This window comes from Vulpes vulpes, chromosome 12, assembly GCF_048418805.1.
Source record: "Vulpes vulpes isolate BD-2025 chromosome 12, VulVul3, whole genome shotgun sequence".
Taxonomy (NCBI): domain Eukaryota; kingdom Metazoa; phylum Chordata; class Mammalia; order Carnivora; family Canidae; genus Vulpes; species Vulpes vulpes.
Window position 1 is genome coordinate 87,898,940 of NC_132791.1, and position 23,243 is coordinate 87,922,182.

General features: G+C 37.7%; 1 protein-coding gene and 1 pseudogene across 15 annotated transcripts in view; one reads left to right on the plus strand and one right to left on the minus strand.

Moving 5' to 3' along the window:
* RNF182 (ring finger protein 182) overlaps positions 1–23,243 on the minus strand; it is a 63,670-nt gene that overhangs the window by 17,848 nt on the left and 22,579 nt on the right. The window lies entirely within an intron of this gene.
* On the plus strand, positions 1,825–2,382 carry LOC112920430 (rRNA-processing protein FCF1 homolog pseudogene; annotated as a pseudogene).

The window sequence follows — 23,243 nt, forward strand, 5'->3', positions numbered from 1 at the left end:
TAATTACCTCATTTTAAAAATTCCTTTCCATTTATTTTCTATTATAATATTATTTTCTATCTTTGACAGTCTTCCACAAGCCCAATTTGACTAATTAATTTGTCAGCTCTCAACCTCCACTACTAGAATGTAATTTCTAAGAATAGAAAAGCCTTTGACACATTGTTTACCACTGTAGCACAAGCACCTATCAGAAGCCAGCACAGAGTAACTACCTGCCTAATAGATAAATATATTAAATTGTCTCCAAGATTCCTCCTCTCTCCATTTATGATAGTGCACCGTACCTGGCTAAGTGTGGTGCAGTCAGCACTTTGTCTTGATATTCTTAAATGCTATACATTTTTTATCTAGATTTTTAAATTTTAAATCTAATACCCCATAATTTCCATATAGAAATATAGAATCTGATCAGCTGAACTTCTCAAAAATCTATAACTATAAAATAAAATATGTATGTCAAAATATTCATAAATCATAGCAACTAGGAAGCCTTAATATATGTTGAACAAATGAATGAATCTCTTTATCTTTACCACCAAAAATCAGTTTTCATACATATTTGTCTACCAGTTTCAGGTGTGGGCTCATCAAAGACATGGATTCATAAAATCTGTAGGACACAATTCCTCTGGGATTGTTTCTCTGTAAATGTCCAGACATCAACCTGAGAAGGTATATGTTGTCTTTAATTTTCTCTAAACACACCCTTATATACTAAGCAAAACAGTCATCACTACTATATCTAAATACAGCTTTCTCAAAATTATTATAGACATAAGAAAAGCTAAAAATATTATTTTTAGCACAAAATTATTTTTGTACTATTACTCTAAAATAAAAACAAAGTGACAAAAATATTTTTCCTTTTCATCTCTCCCCAAAGTGTTTTGCTCACTTCCCATAATTCTAAAGAATATATCATCTCTTCTCCAGCATTAAGAAAAATATTTACAACACCTCCTGAAAGGGAATATATTTACAGTTACCAAAGTCCAACTGTGCTCTGACTCAGCAAAATGAGAACAATCTAATTCATGAAATGCTTCAGCTAATAATGAGCAAAAAGATTTATAAAGGGAAAAGAATCACTTTCCAAATCCTACCACATTTACTATATGTCTTAGTCCAAGATTGGCAAGGAGAAAGAGAACTATAGTTAGACTTTATTGCATTTATTTGCCCTAGAAGGCTTTTCTCAAAAGGCCTTTCAGATTCAATCTTAATGAATGTGTCACTCTGCAAAACAGCTACATAATGTAGCATTACTGATTGACATATACTCCATGGTGAAGATTAGGATAAAGTGAAAAGCTACAATGTTTTTCCGATGAGATAAAAGTGATATTTGTACAGGAAAAGAAGCACATTGTTAGGGAAGATAGTTTTATATTTATTACATATTAAGGTTAAGGGATTGTGTTGTGTGACAGACCCATTAAACACTCATGTCCTTAAAAAGCAAAGCCAGAAGAGCACTGCTTTCTTTCTTATCAGCTCAGAAAATAACTGGCTTACAGAAGCTTTTAAGTTATGGAAAAAAATTCCTCTTAATTTTATGGTTGAGAGAAAAATGTAGCTCAGCTGCTGGTCTCTTTAGATGGTCAGAATTAGTCTGGAAAATCTTCATGAAAAGGAGGGAAACGTGCCATGGGACAAGATATGTTAAATACAGAAGTCATAGATGTGTCTAAAGCAAAGGACAGCCAGCAGAGACTGGGCCAACACAGACAGGATGTAGTGGAAGATTAGAACAGATAGCTATTAACAAAAGGAATGCAGTGTGAAGTGCAGAAGCAAAAGAAAGCAAGGATGTATGTAATCATGAAGTGAAGGCTTAATCTCAGAGAGGAGAGCCTTAAAAAGAAGAGTAGATTAAAACCTCTAAAGAGAAAGAAAAGAAAGATCCCAGTGCACTCAAGGAAAGAGAAGTCTCCCAACATCCTTCCTGCTTCTTTTTCCAATATAACACACAGCTGGACCCGCCTTTCCACATCCTGGTTGATACTAACTTTATCAACTTTTCCATTAAAGCCAAACTCAACTTAGGACAAAGATGGACTGTCTGTATACCAAGTGTGTCCCCTATATAACTGGTTTGTGATGGCTGAAACTGAGCAATTGGGGCAGAAATATCGAATGTCTCTAAGGATTGCCAAGGATCCAAGATTTGAATGATGACCATGCACACACAAAGAAAGCAGATGAGTGCTCAGTATAGAGAATAACTCAGCACAAGTGTTACACTGTAGCCACAGCTAACAGGGACCCTAAATGAAGGATGTGAAGATCCCTGGAGTTCCCACCATGAACATTTCTAACCACAGGTACAACACTGAGTGGATGCCAGAGTATCATGGAGCCCCCTGTTCTAATGCTTAATAGAGTTTCTCAAAAAAAAAAAAAAAAGAGTTTCTCTGTATTCCTTTACCAACTTTTTCTACTGCCAGATCATATAGCTATATGAGTTATAGAATGAATTATTATTCCACTTACTCATCTGCTCTGTTATGAGCTGAGTATGGTTAAATACACTCACTTTCTGATGTTGTTTTGAAATTGATATTTCACATCATCTTATAATTTGTTTCAGGGTGCCTGAGTGGTTCAGTGGTTGAGTGTCTGCCTTCGGCTCAGGTCATGATCCCGGGGTCCTAGGATCGAGTCCTGCAACAGGCTCCCCAGAGGGAGCCTGCTTCTCCCTCTGCCTGTGTCTCTGCCTCTCTCTGTGTGTCTCTCATCAAAAAATAAGTAAAATCTTAAAAAAATAAAAATTAAAAATAAAATAAAAATTTTTAATCTTTTTATAAACCAAATGATTGCTCACAAATTAAATTAAATTAAAATAAATAACAAAGAGCTTATCAAATTCAACACCCAAAAAACAAATAATCCAGTTAAGAAATGTGCGGAAGACAGGAATAGACACTTTTCCAAAAAAGGCATCCGGATAGCTAATAGACGCATGAAAAGATGCTCAACATCACTCATTAGGGAAATACAAATCAAAACCATGATGAGATACCACTTCACACTTATCAGAATGGCCAAAATTAACAACACAAGAAACAACAGGTGTTGGCAAGGATACGGAGAAAGGCCCCCAAGAAAGGGAACCCTCTTACACCTGTGGTGTAAATGCAAACTGGTACAGTCACTCTGGAGAACAGCATGGACGTTCCTCAAAATGTGAAAATAGAACCCCCCATGATCCAGCAACTGTGCTACTAGGTATTTACCCAAAGGATACAAAAATACTAATTCAAAGGGGCACATGCACCCTAATATTTGTAGCAGCATTATCAACAACAGCCAAACTATGGAAAGAGCCCAAATGTCCATCAAATCATGAATGGATGGAGACACACACACACACACACACACACACACAGCCAACACAATGGAATATTACTCAGCCATTAAAAAGAAAGAAATCTTGCCATTTGCAGTAATGTAGATGGAGCTAGAGTGTATAATGCTAAGTGAAATAAGTCAGTCAGAGAAAGACAAATACTGTATGATCTCACTCACATGTAGAATTTAAGAAAGAAAACAGGAACATACAGGAAAGGGGGAAAAGGAGAGAGGGAAACAAATCATAAAAGATTCTTAGTTACCGAGAACAAATGGAGGGTTGATGGATGGAGGTGAGTGAGGGATGGGCTAGGTGGGTGATAGGCATTAAGGAGGGCACCTGTTGTGATAAGCACTGGGTATTGTATGTAAATGATGAATCTACTTAATTCTACTCCAAAAACCAATACTGGACTGTATGTTAAAAAAAAAAAAAAAAACTAACTAAAATTTAAATTAAATAAAAATATAATAAGCTCATCTTCAAAATCTTTCACGGATTAGCCAGCACCCAAGCGGGGGTCCATGATGACATGAATACATTTAAAAGGTACCTCTCTTCCCTTGGATTTTATTTTTACTTGCTAGAAAAAGTCAAAGTTGAAACATCTGATATTCCACAATAAATATGGAAATAGAAACATCAGAGCTCAGAATGAGACAGTTATAAAAGTCATCTGCATATGAGGAGTAACTGAAATACTGAAAATAAGACTGGCAAATCATGAGCTTCCCAGGGAAGTTAGAGCAACTTAGAGAGAGAAAAATGCTTAGGATACATAAAAAAGACCTGGGAACATTGTTAACATGCTGGGAAAAGAGAAGAGAAAAAAAGAATCAAAAGGTGAGCAGGAAACAAAGGTTATCCATAAATCCAAGGAAAGAAAGGGTAAAGGGAAGTGTCAAAGTAGCCAGCAGACTGATGGGACAAACAAGAAGAGGAGATCACACATAACCATAAATGTCCCAGAAGACAGACTACAATGGGCCTGGGTAAAAGTTTGGCTGTAGCAGAGAGAAAATCCAATGAATTTGAAGAGCTAAAGTAACCAAGAAAAGAACTGAGGAAGGAAATTATCAGAACCAGTTGAGCTAAGTGAAATATAGATGATAAATCAGGAGAGAGCTTTTTGGAATGTACCAAAATTTGAGCTCTTCAAATATGCCCATTTTTCCCTATTTGGCACTAATGAAAAAACATATGGTATTAAATCAAATTTCACATTGTAGGCTAATGAAATAAAGTTGCATTTTGAACTTTCAAATGTCAATTTGGCTCAACAGCGACCCAGCCATGCTAAAAAATAAATACATAAACAAGTATATTAACCCAGATAAAAATATGTAAAACTACAAGAAAGAATCTAATTTTTGAGTTTAAGAAACATTAAATGTTTTCCTTACCTAATAAAACTGTAAAACTGTAGCATCATGGATTTTACAGCTGCAGAAAGAGACCATTGCTTTATTTGATAATCACTACAAGTGAGGCACACACATGCACAGACAAGGCTCTCGCTGCATTGCCAAAGCCTGTGGGCACACGCAGACAAGATATTTTCCCACTGCCTTTCTGAAGCAAGCATGGCCCACCAAGTACACTCTCCAGCTGTCTTGCTCATGCCAGAAGTCATGGGCAATCCACACAGGAGACATCTGGGCACCTGGCCCTGGTGACCAAGAAGGCTGGTGTTCCAGAGCTCCACAGGGATGTAATGATCAGAGAAATAGCTCTTGGCAGGCCACCATCTCTAGGGCACCACTACACAGACAACAGAGGGAAACACAACCCTAATCTTCCTGAGGTTAAAAAAAAAAAAAAAAAAAAAAGGGATCCCTGGGTGGCACACCAGTTTAGCGCCTGCCTTTGGCCCAGGGCGCGATCCTGGAGACCCGGGATCGAATCCCACATCGAGCTCCCTGCATGGAGCCTGCTTCTCCCTCTGCCTGTGTCTCTGCCTCTCTCTCTCTCTCTCTCTCTGTGACTATCATGAATAAATAAATAAAATCTTTAAAAAAAAAAAAAAAAGGCCTATTTACTTAGCCTGTAGCTTCAGCCTGAAGGGCAGGCTAGGCCACACATCTAGCAGCTAAGGAACATAGCAGGGAACATAGCAGGGAGACACCATCCTTTGCACAACCCTTTGGCCTTGCTACAGCCATGATTATAGCCCCACAAGACTATATATACTTGCATACTTTAAGAGCTGCTGCCTGAGGGTCTGGTTTCCAAACAGCCTGTATCTAGGTGTTAAACAAGATTCTTCCCCTTGGATCACTGACAGGTCTTGGCACATCTGAAGCAATGAGGCCCATTAGGAAGTTTTGACAGTCACAAAGGCTTGAAAGACAACCAGGAGCTAAGGCAGGTCTGAACAAGAAGGATCACACCTACAGAAGGCCACACCTTCAAGACTGAGAGAGGTAGATGTTCCACCTAACACGCAGAAACAAACACAGAGAGTCAAGCAAAATAAAGAAATAGAAAAACATGTTCCAAACTAAAGAACAAGACAAAATTTCAGAAAAAGCCCTTAATGATACAAAGACAAGAATTTTATCTGATAATTCAAAATGATGGTTAGAAAGATGCTCACTGAACTTGGGAGGAAAATGGATGAACACAATAAGAACTTCAACAAGAAGACAGAAAACAAAAAAAAGTAACAAACAGAGGTCATAGAGATGAAGAATACAGTAACTGAATGGAGAAATACACTAGAGGGGTTCAACAGCAGTCTGGATGAAGCGGAAAGATGTATCCATAAGCTGGAGAATAAAGCAATGGAACTCATCCAGATAGAGCATCCAAAAAAAAAAAAAAAAAAGAATTTCTAAAAATGAAGATAACTTGGGACACTTGGGTGGCTCAGTGGTTGAATGTCTGCTTTCAGCTCAGGGCATGATCCTGGGCACCTGGGATCAAGTCCTGCATCAGGCTTTAGGCAGAGAGCCTGCTTCTCCCTCTGCCTAAGTCTCTGCCTCTTTCTCTGTGTCTCTCATGAATAAATAAATAAAATCTTTTTAAAAAAATTAAGATAACTTAAGAGATATCTGCAACAACAGGTGGAATAAGTCACATATTGGGGTCCCAGAAAAAAAGAACTGAAAAAGGAGCACTTATTTCAAGAAATAATGACTGAAAATTTCCCTAACCTAGGGAAGGAAACAGACCTCCAGATCCAAGAAGCCCAAAGAGTTCCAAATAAGTCGAATCCAAAGACAGCCATAACAAGACACATGAGATTTAAAATGTCAGAAGTTAAAGAGAGTATCTTAAAAGCCTCAAAAGAAAAAAAAAAAAAGTTGTTATGTACAAGGAAAACCCCATAATGCTATCAGATTTCTCCACAGAAACTATGCAGGCCAGAAGAGGGTGGCATGACATATTCAAAGTGCTGAAATGAATACATTTCCAACCAAGAAAACACTACACAGCAAGGCTCTCATTCAAATCTGAAGGAGAGATGAAGAATTTTCCAGACAAGCAAGAACTAGAGGAGTTCATCACTACTAACTCAGCCTTACAAGAAATATCAAAGGGATGTCTTCATGCTGAAAAGAAATGACACTGATAACAAGGGAACACACAAAGGTAAAAGTCTCACCGCAAAAAGTAAATATATAATAAAGGTAGCATATTAACCCCTTATAAAGCTACCATACAAGTTAAAAGACAAAAGTAGTATAATTAACTAAAACTACAATAATTAGTTAAGGTGTAAAAAATGACATCAAAAGCACCAAACATGGTGCAGGGAGTAAAATATAGAGTTTGAGAATGTGTTCAAATTTCAGTTGTTATCAACTCAAAACAGACTGTTATATACATAGGAAGTTATAAGTGAACTTTCTTATAAACCACAAAGCAAAAACTTATAATAAATACACAAAAGAAAAAATGGGAAAGAAAATGAAACATAAAACTAAAGGAAGTCATCAAACCACAAGGGAAGAAGAACGGAGAGAAACTACAAAACAGCCTGAAAACAGTTAATAAAATGGAAGTATTATTTTAAATGAAAACAGATTAAATTCTCCAACCAAAAGACATGGAATGGTTAAATGAGCAATAAAACTAGATCCATCTATATTCTGCCTACAAGAGACTCACTTCAGAAGTAAGGACACAGACTGAAAGTGATGGCATAAAAAAAAAAAAATACCCCATGCAAAGGGAAATGAAATGAAACCTGGTATACATACACACTCATAAAGACAAAATAAACTTTAAAACAAAGACTATAATAAAAGACAAAGAAGGGCACTACATTATGATAAAGGAGTCAATCCAGTGGATAGATCATCCAGACATAAAATCAATAAGGAAACCATGGTTTTAAATGACATTAGGCCAGAAGGACTTAATAGATATATACAGCACATTCATCCAAAAGCAGAAGAATACATATTCTTCTCAAGTGTACATGGAATATTCTCTGGGATAGATCACATGGTTGGCCACATAACAAGTCTCAATAAATTCAAGAAGACTGAAATCAGATCAAGTATCATTTCTGATCACAATGGTATGAACCTAGAAATCAATTACAAGAAGAAAACTGGAAAAACTATAAATATGTGGAGATTAAACAACTGGTCATAGAACAACTACTAGGTCATAGAAGAAATCAAAGAAGAAATAAAAAAATATCTAGAGACTAACATAAAAGAAATACAATACACCAAAATAGATGAGATGCAGCAAAAGTGGTTATCAGAGGGGAAGTTCATAGCAATACGGCCCACCTCAAGAAATAACAGAAATCTCAAACAATTTACTTTTACACTTAAAAAATACCTTTAAAAAGGAGAAATAAAGCCCAAAGTTAGTAAAAAGAAGAAAAAAAATATAAAGAAATAAAGATCAGAACAGAAATAAATTAAGACAAAGAAATAAAAAAGATCAATGAAGCTAGGAGCTGATTCTTTGAAAAGATTAACAAAATTAACAAGCCTTTAGCTACACTCACCAAAAAGAGGGTTCAAATAAATAAAATGAGAAATGAAAAAGATGTTACAACTGATACCACAGAAATACAAAGGATCACAAGAGATCTGTGAACAATTACATACCAGCAAATTGAACAATCTAGAAAAAATAGATAAATCCCTAGACTTTACAATCTTCCAAGACTAACTCATAAAGAAATAGAAAATCTGAATAGACAGATTACTCATAAGGAGATTGAATCAGTAATCAAAAACTCCAAAGATAAAAGTCCAAGGCCAGATGGCTTCACTAGTGAATTCCACCAAATACTCAAAGATTTAATACCTATCTGTCTCAAACTCTCCCAAAAAAATTATAAAAAAATTATGAGGAGAGAAACTTTCCAAACTCATTTTATGAAGTCAGCATACCAAAACCACACAAGGACACCACACATGCACAAAACACAACACACACAAAATTATAGTCCAATATCCCTAATGAACATACGTGCAAAAATCCTCAACAAAATACTAGCAAACTGAACTCAACAATACATTAATAGGACCATACACCATACTCAAGTGGGATTTACTCCAGCAATGCCAGGATAGTTCAACATCTGCAAATCAATTAATGTGATATACTGCATTAACAAAATTAAAGATAAATATCATATAATCATCTCAATAGATAGAAAAAGCACTTGACAAAAACTCAACATCAATTTACCATAAAAACTCTCAACAAAGCAGGCACAGAAGGAATATACCTAAGGCCATATATGACAAAATCAGAGCTAACATCACACTCAACAGTGAAAACCTAAAGGCTTTTCCTCTAAGATTATGAACAAGACAAACATACCCACTATCCCCACTGTTATTCACCATGGTGTTAGAAATCCTAGCCACACCAATTAGGCAAGAAAAAGAAATTAAAGGCATGAAAATTGTAAAGAAAGGAGTAAAACTGTTACTATTTGTAGATGACATACTATATATAGAAAACTCTACAGACTCCATAAAAAAAAAAAAAACTGTTCTTATAAATGAATTCAGTAAACTTCCAAGATACAAAATTGTTATACAAATATGTGTTGTATAGTTTGTATGCACTAATAATAAGCTATCAGAAAAAGAAATTTAAAAATCCCATTTACAATCACATCAAAAAGAATTAAGAGCCCATAAATAAAATATGCTTATATGGACAATTAATTTATGACAAAGACAAGAATATACAAATATATAAAGGACAGTCTCCAATAAATGATGTTGGGAAAACCAGACAGCTACATGCAAAATAATGAAACTGGGCCATTACATTATACCATATATACAAAAAAAAAAAAAAAAAAATCAACTCAAAATGGACTAAAGACTTGAAGGAAAGACCTGAAACCATAAAATTCCTAGAATAAAACCTAGGCAGCAAGCTCCTTGACATTGGTCTTATGATGTTTTTTTGTTTGTTTTTTGTTTTTTAAGAGAAACGCTTTTACAATCCTGAGGTCTTTTATTTTCTTTACAGTTATCATGCCATGAATTCATAGGGAATGCGTTCCAGCAGTTCAGGCTCCTTTCCATTGGTTCTCACAAAGTGTGCTTCTCTGGGTGGGGCAGGCTGGCACTTCAGTTGGACCCAAGTACCTTTCTCTTTGGCTTCCTCTTTTTCTGATCATTTTCCTTCACACGCTTCAGTAAGCTATCTTGGCTCTTTGAGTGTTAATATGCTCAATGCGGACATTAATGGTCTTGGCAAGAATCTTGCCCTTAACTTGTTTGTTTACAACAATGCCAACAGCATGCTGAGTAACATTGTAGACTCTTCTAGTTTTGCCATGGTAACATTTGTGGGGCATTCCTTTTTGAACAGTGCCCATTCCCTTGATGTCCACAATATCACCTTTCTTATAGATTCGTATGTATGTGGCCAAAGGAACAACTCCACGTTTTCTAAAAGGCCTAGAGAACATATAGCAGGTACCTCACCTCTTTCCCTTTGTGTTGGTCATTTTGGCGAATTACTGGAAGATGGAGGTTCCCTTATGATGTTTTTTTGGAAGATCTGACTCCAAAGGCAAGCAGGGCGCCTGGGTGGCTCAGTCAGTTGGACATCTGCCTTTGGCTCAGGTCATGATCACAGGGTCCTGGGATTGAGCCCCACATCGGGCTCCCTGCTCAGCAGGGGACCCTGCTTCTCCCTCTCTCACTGCCTGCCATTCCCCCTGCTTGTGCTCTCTCTGTTAAATAAATAAATAAACAAACAAACAAACAAACAAATAAATAAAATCTTTTACAAAAGAAGAAAAAAGGCAAGCAAACATAAGACTGTCAAACTAAAAAGCTCTGATAGTGAAGGCAACCATCAATAAGATGAAAGAAAGGACCACCTACTGAATGAGGGAAGATATTTGCAAATCATGTATCTAATAAGGGGTAAATATCCAAAGTACATTAAAAAAACATATGACCCAATTACAAAAACAAAACAAAAAAGCCCAAAGAATCCAATTTAAAAATGTGGATACACATTTTTCCAAAAAAAGACACAGATGGATAACAAGCACATGAAAAGATGCACAATATCACCAATCATGGAAATGCAATGAGATACCACCTCACACCAGACAAAATGGCAAGTATCATAGAGACAAGAAATACCAATTGTTGGTGAGGATGTAGAGAAAATGTAATCCTTGTTCACTGTTGGTGGGGATGTAAATTGGTGCAGCCACTATGGAAAACAGTATGGAGGCTCTTCAAAAAATTAAAAACAGAGCTACCATATGATCCAGCAATTCTACTATCTATCTACTTGCATCTATCTGAAAAAAATGAAAACACTAGTTCAAAAAGATACATGCAGCCCTATGTTCCCTGTAGCATTATATACAATAGCCAAGATGTGGAAACAATCTCTGTGCCTATCTGTGGATGAATGAATAAAGATGTCTCTCTCTCTCTCTCTCTCTCTCTCTCTCACACACACACACACACACACACACACACACACACACAGGAATACTACTGAGCCATAAAAAAGAATGAAATGTGACAACATGGATGTACCTCGAGGTACACAACTACACTAAGTGAAATAAGACAAATGCCACATGATTTCACTTATGTTGAACTCTATAAAATAAATAAAACAAAACCCAGACTCAGAGATACAGAGATAGGTGGCTGCCTGAGGGGAAAGCTGTTGAGGATGGGGATGAAATGGCTAAAGGGGATTAAGCAGTACAAACCTTCAGTTATAAAATCAACAAGTCATACAGTCAAGAACACTGTATTAACTTTGTAAGGTGACAGGTGGTAAGAGGACTCATCATAGTAACCATTTTTGCAATGTACACAAATGTCAGATCACTGTTGTACACCTGAAACTAATATACTACTTACTGTATGTTAATTATACCTCAATTTAAAAAAAAAACTACAACAGACATTCTGCTATGGAGCTAACGGTGCCTCTGAAGTTTCACATGGCTGCAGTGTGACACTAACAGCCACACGGCCTATGTCTAGGAAGACTGAAATATCAAATACGTTTAATATCCATAATTTCATGATGATTCTTAAACCAAACTGATTACCTTTGGAGGATGCTAAGAAACCAACTCCTTATTCTGAAAGTAGATAATAAACAAAGGGAAAGACTCGAGCATTTATCCTGCCCTTCCTCTACAAATAGTTCCTTAGAGTAAATCAATAATGGATGAAGTAAAATTCTTCACTACAGAAGCACTTCAATTAATAAACAAAGAATGATAGAATTAGTATATTATTTTGCAACCCCGAATGAAACAACTGGTGTAGGTCAGGAGTTGGCAAACAATGGCTAGCGAGCCAAATCTACGATGGCAAATACAGTTTTACAGGAACACAACCATGCCCATCACTTACGTATTCCCCAAAGCTGCTGGCCCACCACGATGACAGAGACCACATGGTCTGCAAAAGCTGAAAACATGCACTACCCAGCCCCTTACAGAGAAAGTCTGCTAATCCGTGATCTTGACAATAATTATCAACAGTTGCTAAAACCATTAGGCAAGAAGCAGATGACAATGTTTATAATGTAGGCATCAAGCTGACAACAGCTGTGCTCACTGTTCAAACTTCACCTCACAAAGGTGGGGGACAAGGTATTATGTGCCCCTGATGCCATGCGTTAGAAAGCACATACCCCACCTCTGAAGTCCTGCCAAAAAATTAAAAATATGATCAAGCCTTTGTTTCTAATTACCAGTTTACAAGAAATATAGCAAATAGAAAAACAAATCAAATGACACCATGGGGAAACAATTAGTAAAAATTCACACTGTGAGAAATTCTACAGGCAAAGGATCTGGTTTCTTCAATAAATAAACTGTAAGGAAAAGTAAAAGGTGAACCTATAGATTAAAAAGTCCTAAGGGAGGGCACCTGGGTGGCTCAGTCAGTTAAGTGTCTACCTTCAGCTCAGGTCATGACCCCCAAGGTTCTGGGATTGAGTCCTGCTAAACAGGGGGTCTGCTTCCCCCTCTATCCCCACCCCCTGCTTGTGTTTTCTCTCCCTCCCTCCCTCTCTCTCTCTCTCTCAAATAAATAATATCTTAAAAAAATTTTTGTAATAAAAAACATGCCCTAAGAGATTTGAACCCACAACTATATGGTTAATCAATCTCTAAAAAAGCAGGAAAGACTATCCAATGGAAAAAAGATGGTCTCTTCAAAAATCGGTGTTGGGAAAACTGGACAGCAACATGCAAAAGAAAGAAACGGGAACATTTTCTTACACCATACCAAAAATAAATTCAAAATGGATTAAAGACCCTAACTGTGAGACATGGAACCATAAAAATCCTAAAGGAAAACATAGGCAGTAACCTCTTTGACATTAGCTGTAACAAATTTCTACATATGTGTCCTGAGGGAAGGGAAACAAAAGCAAAAATTAACTACTAGGACTTCAAGATAAAAAGCCTCTGCACAGCAAAGGAAACAATCAACAAAATGACAAGGCAACCTATGGAATGGGAGAAGATATTACCAAATGACATATGGATATGTTAGTATCCAAAGCATATGAAAAACTTAATAAAATTCAACACCCCAAAAAACGAGTAATCCAACTAAAAAATGAGAAGAATGAATGGATATTTTTCCAAAGGAGACATATGTGACCAACAGACTCATGAAAAGATGTTCAACATCACTCATCATCGGGGAAATGCAATCAGAACCACAATGAAGGGACACCTGGGTGGCTCAGTATTTAAGCACTTGCCTTCAGCTCAGGGTGTGATCCTGGGGTCCTGGGATTGAGTCCCACATCGGGCTCCCTGTATGGAGCCTGCTTCTCCCTCTGCCTGTGTGTCTGCCTCTCTTTCTCTATGTCTCTCATGAATAAATAGATAAAATATTAAAAAAAAAAAAAAGAAAAGAAAAAAAAGAACCACAATGAAACATCACCTCATGACTGTCCGAATGACTAAAATCAACAATGCAAGAAACAGCAGGTGTTGGTAAGGCTGTGGAGAAAGGGGAACCCTCTTGCACTGGTGGTGGGAATGCAAACTGGTGCAGCCATTCTGGAAAACAGTACGGAAGTTCCTCCAAAAGTTAAAAATAAAACGACCCTAGTATCCTGCAACTGTACTAGTTAGGAAATTTACCAAAGAATACAAAAATACTAATTCAAAGGGCTACACACACCCTGAGGTTTACAGCAGCATTATCTGCAATAGCCAAACTCTGGAAACAGTCCAAGTGTCCATCAACTTATGAATGGATAAAGGAGATGTGGTGTATAAATACAATGGAATATTAATCAGCCATGAAAAAGAATGAAATCTTGCCATTTGCAATGACATGGATGGAGCTAGAGAGCATAATGCTAAGTAAAATAAGTCCATCAGAGAAAGACAAATACTATATGATTTCACTTGTATGTAAATTTAAGAAGCAAAACAAACAAGCGAAGGGGAAAAGAGAGAGGCAAACCAAGAAACAGATTCTTAACTATAGAGAACAAACTGATGGTCACCAGAGGGGAGGCGGATGGGGATGGGGGAAATAGGTGATGGGGATTAAGGAGGGCATGGTGTTGTATGGAACTGCTGAATCACTGTATCATACACCTGAGACTAATATTACATTATATGTTAACCAACTAGAATTTAAATAAAAACTTTTTTAAAAGTCCTAAGAGATTTATCAACTAAATCATGTATAGTCCTTATTTGGATTCTGATTCTATCATAACCAACTGGACAACAAATTTAACAAGACAATGGAAAATCTGAGTACTAATCCAATATTTGATAGCAGTAAGGAATTACTGTGCTATTTCCTGGTGTGTTAATAGTGTTGTGATTGGACTTTTTAAACAGCCCAGTCTCTTTACTGTTTTAAAGGCACATACTGAATGTATCCACAGATGAAATAATATGACATCTGGGCTTTGTGTAGAACAATCCAGTGGGGAGGGGGAGAGATAAATGAAGCAAGATTGGCCATATGTTGATCATTGTTAAGGCTGAGTAATTAGTAAAAAGGGATTAATTCTGCCATTTTTTTCTACTTTTGAATATGTTTAAACTTTTTCATAATAAAAAGATAAGAATTAATACAACTAAGAAAGCTTTCTGTCTTTACTTCCAACATATGTGTTCATGGATATTTTGTTTCCTCCCCTGTCCATCCACCATGTCTATCTGTTCACACCAAATATTTATCTAATACTTACTACACATGGTCCCTGTGCTAGGCGCTGGCAATGACCTTCCCTCCCATGATCTACAATGTAGAGGTGGAGCCCAATGAGTAACTCAGCTATTACACAACTGAGGATAAACGCTTCAAGAGAAGGACCCAAAGTATGGGAAGGGAACAATGCAAAGGAGGTAGAGCTACACGTTTCTGCATTCCTCATTCCTACCCCTTAATGTTATCTTGTGGTGGTAGTCTATCCTGATTTTCTACTTTCCTCTTCTAAGGACTAGTTTGCCTTTCTCTGAGTGGTCCTGACTTACCCCATCTTATAACCCAGGGTTTCCTACTGCCTATTCCATTACTCCATGAAAGTGAAAGACTAGATTCCACCTCCGTCCTGTCTCCCATAAACCCCTTACATCTGTAGGGATGGACTCTCATAAGCCCACACTCCTATCTCTGCTCTCTGCTGTCCTAATTCCGTCATGCTCACTGGTCATTAACAACCACACACACTCACACTCAGTGCAGTGCTAACCTCTCTCTTCACATCTTCACTAGTAACTCACCTGCCCACTGTGTGACTCAATGGCATCAAGAGTCCCCCAAGGTTTCCATGTCCAGGGATCCCCTCACCAGAATAAAAGGGACACCAGAAAGGCAGAGGAAAAGTGGGACCAAATCAAACTGAGAAGCTTCCGCAAAGCAGAGGAAACAATTAACAGAGTGAAAGACAACCTGCAATATGGGAGACAATGTTGGTAAACCATGTGTCTGATGAGGAGTTAATACACAAAATGTATTAGGACCTCCTCCTACTACTCAATAGCAAAAAACTTATAAGCTGACTAAAATATAGGCTAAGGATTTAGATAAGCACATTCCCAAAGAAGACATACAAACAGCCAACAGGTATATGAAAAAGTGTTCAGTTTTGCCCATCAAGGAAAAAGGCAAATCAAAACCATAATGAGATACCACTTCACAACTGTCATGTTAACTAGTATCAAAAATCAGAAAATATCAATAAGGCAAATGGCAATAAGGATGTGAAGAAACTGGAATCCCTGCACACTGGGTAGGAATGCAAAATGGTGTGGCCATAATGAAAAACATGCAGGATCCTCAGAAAATTAAAATTAGAACTACCTGGGTGGCATCATCAGTTAAGTGTCTGACTCTTGGTTTCAGCTCAGGTCATGATCTCAGGGTTGTGAAATCAAGCCCTGCTTAGGGGTCCACACTCACTGCAGTCTACTTGGGATTCTCTCTCCCTTTCCCTCTGCCCCTCCTGCTCCTGCACGCTCGCTCTCTCTCTCTCTCTCTCTAAAATAAATAAATAAATCTTAAAAAAAAAAAAAAAAACAGAACTACCATATTATCCAGCAATCCTATTTCTGGGAATTCATCCAGAATTGAAATCGAGATCTTGAAGAGATATGAGCACCCTATGTTCACTGCAATACCACTCACAGTAGCCAAGATGTGGAAACAGCCTAAATGTCTATTGACAGATGAATGGATAAAGAAGTGGTAGAGAGAGAGAGAGAAAGAGAGAGAGAGAGAGAGAGAAATACTACTCAGCCACCCCCAAAAAGGGAAATTCTACCATTTTCAACAACATAGATGAATCTTTGGGACATTATACTGAGTAAAGTAAACCACATTATATTAAGTGAAATAAACTAATCACATAAAGGCAAGTGCTGCAGGATTCCACTTAAATGAATGTCTAAAGTAGACAAATTCTTGGAATCAGAGTGGAATAGCAAGGAGAGGGAAATGAAGACTTACTAATCAACAGGCATATGCTAGAAAGCAAGACGAGTGAGCTTCTGAGATTGGCTGAACAACACTGAATCTTTAGCCAACAAAATGGCATTGTACACTTAAAAATTTGTAAGGGAGGTACAAGTCCTGTTTAGTGTTCTTACTACAATCTTTTAGTGGGTTATTTTAGCCCAAAAATAGGAGAGGGAAACTGTTAAAATGAAAATTCACCCACAGCAATGATAGAGGTTAAACAACACGGGAGGAAAAAAAACCCAACTTACTGTTTAATACCCCAAACAGCATAAATTAATGTTTGGACACAAGGAAGAGGAGTGGTATTACTTCAATCTTTGAAATTTTTAAAACATTGGAATGGACATATTTAGGCGAAAAAAAGTTTAAAAGTTTGGTTTTTTAGATCTGTGTTAGCTGTTTTGTTGTCATATCGCTGTTTATTTTTGCTGAAAGTGTAGCGGAGGTGGGGCGGGTCACTGGAAAGAGACTTAGCAGATTCAGGCAGGAGTGTCTGACACAGAGAGCTCTGCTGGATCACCTGATGGGGCTGCGGAGACACTGCTGAGTCACTGTCACCTCCACCTACAGGCAATTTCACCTCTTTTGGTTATTTTCTAAGAGAATGCAGTAGCGACACTGTGGCAGTTTGACATTGGATAAAGACATGCTGTGATGATGACATCTTAGGGTAAATCCCCAAATTGGGCCACAGTAATTTTCAGTTAAGCCAATCCCAGCTTTCCCTAATGAGCAAGCTCTGGGATCTTGAGTCAATCACTTGGGGAGATCACCTAACTTTTCTGGGTCATAGCTTTTTCATGGGAGAAATTAAGATTCTGGGCTACAGACCTTCCTGTTTCGGCACTACTGAGATCTGTGATCAGGAGCAGCTTTTCCATGTGTATTGGGGTGTTAGCAGTAATTCCAATGACAACTGAGAGTATTTATATCCTCCAAAAGCAAAGGACTAGTAACACTCTTACTTTCTCACTCAATGTTTATCAAGACTTGCTAAATTTTCTTCTTAGGATTTGGTACAGACAGTAAACAGCTTATCAATGCTAACTGTTACTAATGTAAGTTATTCCTAAGAAAAGCAAGTTGCTATATAAGAACACTAAAATACACGTTGGTAAGCATATATGACAATGTGTTGGCAACTTGAAGTCAAATGATTCTGGGTCTGAATACCAACTCCAGCAATCATGAACTTAGATGACCTTGATCATGTTACTTAAAACATCTGAGTCTGTGACTCATGATTCAATATGAAGATAGTATCGACCTCACAGGGTTATTAGAAGGATAAAGTAAAAATAACAGATGTCATGTGCCTGGCTAAACAAACATTAGTTCCTTCTCCCCGAGCTAGTCCTGGACATTAAATTCTAGATATTCCTGATTTCTACCTCTTTTTTTGGTTTCACTTTACATTTCCACACATAAAATACCCTCGTTCTCTGTGTTATTGACAAAGACTCTCTTTTTCACCTAGCTTTGTCCAGGCTCCTCTGAATCTTCTCCTCAATCAGGCTTCAGCCCTGGTCTATGAAAACTGTAACTTTCAGCACAAATTATTTCATTCCCCACCCTAAGAGACTTCCACAATCACGAGCATAGTTTCTATCAGCCCAAAGCCATGTTCCTAGTAGGAGGAACTCAGGTCTCCCAATCATCTATCCAAGAAAGCTCACTGCTGCTGATGAATTTGCTGTTTGTTCTAGTCCTAAGGCTGATGACAGGCCACTAAGGATAGGCTCCCTTCTCTTAGAGCACTTCCCTTAAAAAGCTTGCAATTGTAAATCCCTGTACTGCCCCGCTGAGTTGTTAATCTTCTACCATCTGAAACATCTCCTTAAGGACTTGGAAGCCACCTCTTTGAAATGCAAACATCTGGGGAGGTAGCTCTCCTGTTCCCCTAGTTTCTACAGGAGGGTAAGAGCCTAACTGGGTTGGGTGCCTTGCTCAAATTTGCAAAACTACTTCCTGTCCTAAAGATAGGAGAAATCTGTTTCTCCTCCAGATAACTGCCAGATTGCCTAACCATACAACCTCTCTTAAAGACTTTTTGGTACCTTTCCTTTTGTGCACCCCAGGATGGAAAAGGCCTCTCCCCTTTTGTTTCAGTGGTGTCGAGCTCAGTTTACACTGAAGTCTCTCTCTCCTACTGCAGCAGTACTAAAAGCTGTCCTTGCCATTTTTAACAGGTGTCTGGTACAAAATTTTTCTTTGATGGGGTTTACTTAGCCAGTGTTTATGGAATACTTCTCATGTGCCAGGTACCATATATCCAACAATGAGCACAAGGCTGTCACCTTTCTCAGAGAGCTCACAACCTACCAGCTAGGACAGAAATATATGCCAAATATAGCAGTTTCCGGGCAGCGGGAGAAGCAGTGCACACTTCTACTGCCACCTTCATATTCATTTATCTCATAATTTAGTTCCTACAGAACGTTCTGCTTCTGTGTCTCCATCAAAGAGGCATGAACTTGTTTTTTGAAGGAAAGTTAGAATAACTCTAAGAATTTCAGAAAAAAGAGAACAAGATTTTCATATATTCTGGAAAGTCACTGATTTATCTCTTTTTTAGTCTCCAGTGTACTATACACATCCATAAACTTAACATCTTGAACAAAAACAATGAAATTTATTTTAAAATGTTATCACCTCAACTTTTGAGCTTCTATTAATTCAAAATCAATGGCTACCAAAAACACATCCTTAAGATCATTATAGTCCATCATTATATTGGTTATTTACTACAGGAGTATAAGGAAAAACAGCACCTAACATATTTAGGTTATCAATTTAGAGTTAATAATTAAAGCTTATCCAGCATATATCAGAGCAACACTGGTATATCAGAGTACGTAAATGTAATTTCTGTGGATCTGGTAAGTTTTTTGAAAACTTTAATGTTCTTAGAGCAATTTAAGGTTCAGAGTGAAATTGAGAGGAGGGTACAGAGATTTCCCATATACATAGACCACACATTATCAACATCCCCCACCAGAGTGGTATATTTGACACAATTAATGAATCTTATCTAATAATTTTTGAAAGCTATTATCAAGACTGATTTTTACTTTGATAATGTAAAGTGTTCAATCCCAAAGAAACCAGCATTACAAATTAAGCATTCTATGTCATTTCACTAAAAAACTAAAAAATAATAATTTGACAATGAGTTAAGCTAGATGTTTGTGTTTTTCTAATAATAAATTCAAATAAAGTTGGTCTTAATATTCCACAAATTACAAATAAAGATCAACACTAAAAGCCATCATCAAATTTTTATAAAATTGCCTTATATATTTGATTTTACTCTAAGAAATAATGAAGAAATTAACCAGTTCAAGAGAAAAGTATTCCAAAGACCAATATTATAATAACACTGCAAGTCAGTTTATCCTTTTATGCAAAAAAAGTTTAGTCTCTTAGCTATTGATCAATATTGAATAGAGGTTCCCTAGCTCAAATTTTGCAAGATAATTTAAAAATTTTTTCTGCCTGGTCTTAGTATCTTGAAGAGACAGCCTTGGATGATTCTATAAGAAAAGACCCTCATCTAGAGAAAAACAATTGCAATGATCATGTTTTTGTCAACTTAGGTTAAATAAAGTAATGATGGTAAAGAATGCTTTTGGAGATCCACTTCCATAAAGAAGGAAGTCATTTATATCAGACCAACCCTCCATGAAGAAAAGCTAAGCAAAATTCACAAAAGCAAAAAAAGTTCAAGTTTTCCGACAGCAACCAAAGCAACCAGGGCTTGATAGAGACCCTGGAGGGAAAAGAAATGAACTGAGCTGACATTCTCTGCCATTTTTGATCAAGGCATTTGCCAATTTCTTTGCACACTCGGGGGGCCAGGAGGCCAGAAAGAAAGCAACACCTCAAAAATTCTGGCTTACTGAGTTATGCTCAGAAATAAAAGTTCAGGTTTACCAAAGCAGGTGGGACTGGAGGAGCCAAGATCCCCCAAAAAGGGGAAGTGCAAAGAACCAAGACCAATATTCTATACAACATTTCCCTTCAAGTTTCCAAAACCATATAATATGAGAAGCCAGAAAACCAAAGAGAAAGTGGCACACATGAAGTTAAAATACCAGCAGAGTTACTGGCAGATTTGTAGGGCACAGGAAAAAAGAAGTAGAGCTCAGGGTCACTAAAGAGGAAGGCCCCAGTAAACACCTCAGGCTTGTAGCTGGGATCTCTAAAATGCTAGGAATAAAGGAAAGCCAAGAGGAAGATATCTCTCAAAGGGAACAAAACCCAATGAGATTTTTTCAAACTCTGACTAAATAAAAATAGGCTACCCCTACCCTGTCTTCCAGAAGAAAAATAACACCATCCAGGGCTTCCACAATCTTTTCAGATACACTGTCTCACTTTCTAAAACCTGGGCTCAGAGGGAATGAGAGAAAGTGGTAATTCAAATACTGAAGGTATCAGATATGGACATTAACAGAACTATGATTAATATGTTCAAGAAAACAGATGACAAGTGAAGAATTTCACTAGAGAATTGTAATCTCTTTTAAACGGGAAAAAGAAAGAATCAAATAAAGATTATAAATCTCAAAGATACAATAACTAGAACAGACTCACTTCAGCATGATGGAATGAGGAGGCTGATAAAGCCTCTCCCCACAAGGCAACTACAAAACTGCTCAAAACTGTCAAAAATGAGAGTTTCAACACTTCAGAAATTCCAGCATACAACAAACTGAGAAGCATTCATCCATGAAAACAAGTAACTTTAGGTGAAATTCCCATACATACTGTAGTATTCTTGCCTGGGGCTGCTCCCCTCACCCCATATCCTTCTTCAGCATGGTAGTTCAACCAGGGCATACCCACCTATGGGAAACAGCTTCACTGCTACTGTCAAGGAGGTTCACTTGATATGAAAGTGCTGTTTAAAGTGGTCATCTCAGGGGCACCTGGGTGGGTCATCTGCCTTCTGCTCAGGTTATGATCCTGGAGTCCCAGGATTGAGCCCCACATCAGGCTCCCTGCTCAGGTGGGAGTCTGCTTCTCCCTCTACCTTCCCCCACCCACTTCCTGATCTCTCACCCACTCTCTCTCTTTTTCTCAAATAAATAAATAAATAAAATCTTTTTTAAAAAAATGAAGTGGGGGCAGCCCCGATGGCCCAGCGGTTTGGCGTCGCCTTCAGCCCGGGGTATGATCCTGGAGACCCGGGATCGAGTCCCATGTTGGGCTCCCTGCATGGAGCCTGCTTCTCTCTCTGCCTGTGTCTCTGCCTCTGTGTGTGTGTGTGTGTGTGTGTCTGTCATGAATAAAAAAAATAAAATATTTTTTAAAAAATGAAGTGGTCATTTTAGTCACAAGGTAGCAGAGAGACAACAGCTTCATAGCCTAAGATAACAATTCTGTTTGGAGCCAGTCATAAACTGACAGATGAGGCAGATATGGTATTCAAGAAGTTAAGACAGCCAAAGAAGACTTGAAAAACTCTCCACATGGCCTCAGTTGACCAGAGGCTGAGCACACCCATAGTAGAGACTAGAGCTTAACACACAAACATATTAATGACAAAAGAGCCTGAATACATGCACAGAGTGCCCAGTGAAAATAGAAACTAAGGCAAACTTGAAAGCAGTCTGAACTTTGAATGGACTCCCCAACCCACATCCAGATTTATCTGTAGAGAGTGGAAGCCATGCTGACTTGAGATATTTGACCATAACCTCTGACTAATCTTTAGCTGTAACTTCAGCTATGCCGACACAGGAAAGACCCCTAGGAAGCCAGGTTTAAAAAAAAAAAAAAAAGATGAGGGGCACCTGGGTGGCTCAGTCAGTTGAGCATCTGCCTTCAGCTCAGGTCATGATCTCAGGGTCCTGGGATCAAGCCCTGAGTCAGGCTCTGTACTCAATGGGGAATCTGCTTCTCCCTCTCCCTCTGCCTCTTCCCCAACCTCCGTTTGTGCTCTCTTGCTTACTTACTCTCTTCTCTCAAATAAAATCTTTAAAAATAAATGAATGCATAAATAAATAATAAATAATAAAAGATGAGAAAAAGAACTGAACAGAGACATCAGCTGCATGTTATGGGGAGACAGATTTCACAATTTAGGTCAGTTACATTACTAATCACAAACAAAATAAAACAAAGACCATCACCACCACCCTCACCACAACTGCTATAATATATTTTTCAAAATATCTGAAATTCAACAAAAAAAGTTAAGATATGCAAAGAAACAAGAGAGTGTGACCTATAGTCAGAAAAAAAAAAGCAATCAATAAAAACTATCTCTGAGTGACCCCAAGTGTTACATATAGCAGAGACCTCATGCTGCTATTATGATTATATTTATACAACTTTTTCTTTTTTTTCTTAAATTTTTTAATTTTTATTTATTTATGATAGTCACAGAGAGAGAGAGAGAGGCAGAGACACAGGCGGAGGGAGAAGCAGGCTCCATG